Raw genomic sequence first — 5,950 nt, 5'->3', positions numbered from 1 at the left:
ATGAAGTTTCATATAACATGAATTACTTTTAATTTTTTCCCCAGTTTTCATCAAAAGCTTTTACGGGTGTCAAACCCAATCACAACTACTTGCAACAGTGCATAATGCAAAGATGAATCAAGATCCTGATCAACAAATGCCCCTTTTGAGGGTAAAATTAAATGATTGAGACCAACAAGTCCCTCTCTTAAGAATGAAAATGAAAGGTTCTTGCTAAAAGTGCATCTTTTAGAATTAACGGTTCAAATTAGAAAGTGCACCTCCTAGCCGTAAGATATGAATGGCCTAAATTAGAGAATGTGTCTCTTAGGGGTACAAGATGATGAGTTTTACCGTAATTGGAATTACAAAACCTATATAGAAACACTGATCTTGCATTTACAGAAATGAGAAATTGAGCATCTAGACATTTGCGCTTTGCTTTGAAGGTAGCAACTATTCCTGTTTCATTCAAAGGAAACTTTTGAGTTAAAAATAGGGTGGTTGGCTTGCGACTTTGACTTTTGAGGCAATTTCTCTTGCACTCGTCACATTTAAATCTTGCTTCTAATCATTAGCATTTGTCATTACCTCATTGCACTATTGATCCAAACTCAAAATATTAAGAGTGACTCTGAAACAAACACAGTATCTCTGCTTTGCTATGTTTCTCAGATAATTCCTTTTAAACCTTGGTACTTCCACGAATTCCCCAAATATGTCTGTTGATAACAACCTTCTGCATGCCTTGTTCTGACTCACAATCATGTTTCTTTCATGTGCTGGCTTTTGTCTTGCTTTGTTTAATTGAAGAAGCTGGTGGCCAGTTTTAAAATCTTTTCTCACTTATTTTGACATGGACTTGAATCAAAGACAAGAAAAATGACAATGATTTTTTTTATTTGGATAACTGACTCAAGAAAATAAAATAATAATAATAAAGAGAAGAAAGAAAAGACAATGAATGTCCCCATTTGAAATAAATAAACGAAAAATTTATCTAAAAAATGACAGTCAACACTAATGATTATGCCATGCATTTTGGATTAAGCTGCATGATCTTTCCATCCAAACTTTCTACCAATTGTTCTTTAGTTAATAGCCCTACGACTGAGTTGCTTCCTTGAGCCAATTGTATTTGGAGACTATTCAGCTAGTGGTGACTTGAAGGGTTTTTGCCAACAAGCCTCTCTCATGTTATTTCTCTCAGCTCACCATTGTCCTATAGTATCCGTGAGGGCTTTCACCAATGAGACTCGTATTTCTATTTCTCTCAACTCACAGTCATCTTACAATGCCCGTGAGGGTTTTCACCTATAAGACTCTCATTTTTATTTCTCTCCTGATTCCTTATGCTGATGAAGACGAGTAGTTCCCAAAATGTGTCGTCATATCCATTGCATGCTTAGCCTTAACATTAGCAAAGATTGATCTAAAGGTCTTTCTTTGGCTGTAACTTGGGTTTTGGATAAGGTTAGAAAGAAGGGATGACATGAGGCCCAAACAACACTTAAAGTGGGGTAGGACTTACAACTTTTGGAATTGACTCAAACAATGAAGATTAACTCATGCTCCAGTTTCTTTTGGCTAGGTGATCCTACTTATTTATTTGGTTGAACCGAGCCCCGAGTAGGGCAGCCTACGTATCTCACCCCCAATAGAGGAGAATCAGGTCACGCATAGTTCCGACAACTCGTTCTTTTGCATGATTCTAAATTTTTTTCTTTTTTTTTCTTTTGTTGACTCTTTTCTTTTGGGGATTTTTTCTGACTCTATTTTTCTTGATACTCTTCTATTTTCTTTCTTTTTGGACACACTTTTTTCTTTCTTATCTTTTTTTTTTAAAACTTTTCCGACTCTATTGTTTTGCTCGACACCTTTTCTTTTGAGCTTTGATAACTCTATCTTGATTTCAAAAGAGGGGTATGAAAGAAAATAGAACTAAGGCTCAAATGGGGCAAACAAAGGATGACACAATGTTTGGATAGCAGAATGAAATGCCTTCGTTATATCAATCCTTGAAAATGCAAGTACATATCATGCAATATGAAATGAGAATTGAAGATCATGTGTGACACTTTAACAACACTAACTTTAGCTGAGCATGTGTGCCACTACTTCTTCTACAAACTCTACCTTTGTTGTACATTCCTCACATCAAATGACTCATTCTTTCATGGAGCTGATTATCTTCCTGTTTCTCTTGAAATAGGATTTTGCATCCACTGCTTGACCTAATTGAGATATGTCTTTCAATTGATAACCGAGTTATTCTTGTAATTCTCAAAATAATTCCCTTAATTTTTAGAGAAGACTTCAACTTAGTCACCTAATGTCTTAACACGCTACCTATTTCTCAGATGCTTTTTCTAACTTTAGCCCTCTGATTTAAAGCTCATGCTCAAATTGGATTTTAACATCTATCTTAAAATTTTGCCAGCATGTCATATCACTAGAACCAACATAAAATGTACTGTGTGAAGAAAACAAACAAACAACTTAAAATAAGAAAAAGGTCAAAAGGGATACTACAATTTGCTGAAAGGAAAGATAGAAGGGTTTAAACATAAACGACAAAGACATAAAACAAGATAGATTTTGAATTACAACCCTCAAATAATTCAAAAAATGGAAAGAAAAACAAAACAAACTACCAAAACCCCTTCCAAGTAAAGAGAGGAGTGTCTTCCCAATTGCGGAGCTTGACATCTTAGCCACTGGTTTGCATACCAGCATGACTAAACTTTTCTCCACTATCCAATACATTTTCTTCAAAAAATAAGTTCTGGGTCCCTATGCTTAACTCATTGGTTCCCACATATTGTGCATCACCATATGTTGGTGAAGGATTTTATGTGAGATCTTGAGGTGTCAACGTTTTGCACTACAATCACTTTTTCTTGGATCATGTTTTCTATTTCTCTTTTCAAAGTACGACAATCTTCAGTATTGTGACCCTAAACATCAGAATGATATGCACACTGTACATTAGGGTCAAACTTTCTTGAATGTGGGTCAGGCGTATACCCAAGGAGAGGAGTAATCATGCCTCACTATCTCAGTCTCTGGAACAAACTGGCATAAGATTCCTAAATAGGAGTAAAATTATCTTTTTCCTCCCTTCTTTTTGCAAACTCTGGTCTTAGTTGAAACTTGGATTTAGAGGTACCTTGGTAAATATGTGAGGGTCGAGGACGATGTTGAGGGATTGGTGCTTGCCATTGTGGATAAGATGACAGACGATCATGTAATTGTGCATTGTTGAAAGGATATTGAGGACGTGGAATAGAATTCTTGGATTTTTGAATGAGGAGCCTTGTTTTTGGTGAATATGTAGATCTAATATGTAAGCTCGGGATTAAGGCTGATAGTATTTGTAAGTTGGACCTCTCGAGCTCTACTTTGCCCTAGCACGATGATAGGTATGTGTTCCTTCTTCTTTCCTTCAGTTTCCCTTAATTGATTGCAATATCATCCCAAATGTTTCACAGAATTCTCATGTCCATTATGTTCCCCAAATTTCAACATCTCAAAGCTTTGGGGAAGGTTGAAACTTGAAGACATGCCCTAGCCTTTATTGAACCATCTTCTTTACCCGTAAGTCATAGGGAACTTTGAATAGCATTTTCTGCACTCTTCATTTTTTTAACCATCTTCTCTTGCTTTTATGCTAAGTCATATTTCTTGTTAAAAAATTTTGGTGGTTCAGTTAACTTAAAAGTAGGCTCAAGAGTATTGTAATGATTATCAAGAGTATTGAACATGGGTTCACTAGCGGCATGGGAAACCACAACTATTGGGTGGATAGACAATGTGGAAGACTCAGTAGAGGGTTGAGCAGCAAAATCACAGACGGTATGTAGTGTTGTGAATATAGTAGGCTTATACTGAGGAGCTAGAGAAGGAGTAGTGAAAGTATTAAGATACAGCTGATGTGGCATGAATTCCGAGGCATGTTGTGGTGCATCAACAAAAATAGGAAACTGACTTTGCAATTGTGATGGAAAACTCAAGATACTTGTAGGGTCAATAGTGGGGAATAGAGAAGGAGGCAACCCACTGGACCAAGCTCGATACATTTCTATCATTTGATGTCTTAGTCTCAAATTCTCTTCTTTTAAACTCTCAGTTTCCTGTCACCCTCTATATCCTTGTTGGACACAGTTAACCCTTCTTTGGATTTGGTGTAATGTGGAGGACCAGCGACAATGCCACAAACCAACCACCTTAAACTAACTGAACAAGAGATAACAAACATGTTAGAGTTCAACACTTCCTCAAAATCTTTTTCTCTTATTTTTTCTTTACTTTGGAAAAAATCACCAAACCCAAGAAGGGAGTCTACGTATCTCACCCTCAAGAGAGGAGAATTAGGTGTACATAGTTCATGAAGTTTGGCCAAAAAATGGCCAATCAAACTCTTTTTCTTTTTCTTTTTCTTTTTCTTGAAACTTTAAGAAGAAAAGAAAATAACAAATTGTCAAAAGAATTGACGAAAATCTTTTTGAATTTGTCAGTTTTAACATCCCTATACAAAATAAAACCTATGATTACCAAATAAAAATATGAAACACCTACTCCAACTGAAGAGTCAAAATCTTTTTTGAATTTTTTCAGATTCCTATATAAAATGAAACCTATGATTACCAAAGAAAAGTCTTTGTGGGTTTTCAATTTGAAATTCATATGAAAATGAAACTTGAACCTATTAAAGGAAAATCTTTTGTAGTTTTATTTTTAAATATGTATATGACACCTACTCTAAATGAAGAGTAAAGAAAATCTTTTTGATTTTTTTTTAAATAAGATCACCAAATTCTGAAAGGGCTACCTACGTATCTCACCCTCGAGAGAGAAGAATTAGGTATGCGTAGTTTGTTCAGATTGGACAAATAAGGATTAAACAACAAACTAAACCTTGACCTAGGAGACACGACAAAAAACAAATAATGAAAACGCCAATAAAATCGTTTTGAAATTTTTAATTTGACACTTCACATAAAACTGACACTAACAACTATGAAAAGAATTTTTTTTTGGGTATTTTCGTTATATGAAATGTACAAAACATCTAACCTTTTTTTTGCATTTTTCCTTTATAAAAAACTCCAATTAAAAAAATCTTTTTGAAATTTTTGAATTGTGAATGCTTGCTAAAGGACACAACAGAAAAATCTTTTTGGTGTTTTCATTTTTTTTTTTAGAAATGAGTGCAAAAGGTAAATAATTTTTTTTGCATTTTTGAATTGTGAAAGACAAAAACCATAAAGATAAAGAATTCCTACAAATTATGAAACTCTTTTTTCTTGACTCATTTTTTTTCTTTTTTCCTTTTTTTCAATCTTTACTTGCCTACACACTTTCTTTAATTCTATCACATGCTTTTTCCCAAATCAATTTGTCAAATGACCCTGCTATCCTCAAAGATGCAACAATTAGCATGTAAGGATGCTTTAGGGGTGAGTCTTCTACAAAGGACCAAGTGGATCCCGCTAGGTCTCAATATGATACAGATAAGCATGACCTAAAAGCTGACCTAGGATGGGGTCCACTAACAAGGTTGTTCGGGGGAGCGTATGGTCGATAGTGGTTACAACAACTTTCCACCTACTCCATACACCCAACGGCTCCTCCTCCTAAAATAAGGGTGAATCAACTAGAGTTTGTGTACAATGTGTACTATGAAACTTATTGCGGAAAAAATAACTCGGATTATGCACATGATATCAAATATAAAGTGGTAACATATAATAAAAATTTGTAAATAAAAAACACGTAAGCACTCCACAATGATAAAATAATAACACAAACAATACCACACACAAAATATTTATACACCTATAGTGTCATACTAAGCCAATTCAACTTCAAAATATAGGCTCGAATTCTGAAAACTACCCAGCAGAGTCGCCAGAGCTGTCACACCCCCTTTTTTAACCAAAAAAAATTAAATTTAAGTTTCAAAGGGTTT

This window comes from Capsicum annuum, unplaced genomic scaffold, assembly GCF_002878395.1.
Source record: "Capsicum annuum cultivar UCD-10X-F1 unplaced genomic scaffold, UCD10Xv1.1 ctg997, whole genome shotgun sequence".
NCBI classification, from domain to species: domain Eukaryota; kingdom Viridiplantae; phylum Streptophyta; class Magnoliopsida; order Solanales; family Solanaceae; genus Capsicum; species Capsicum annuum.
Note: the sequence above shows the minus strand (reverse complement) of the source record.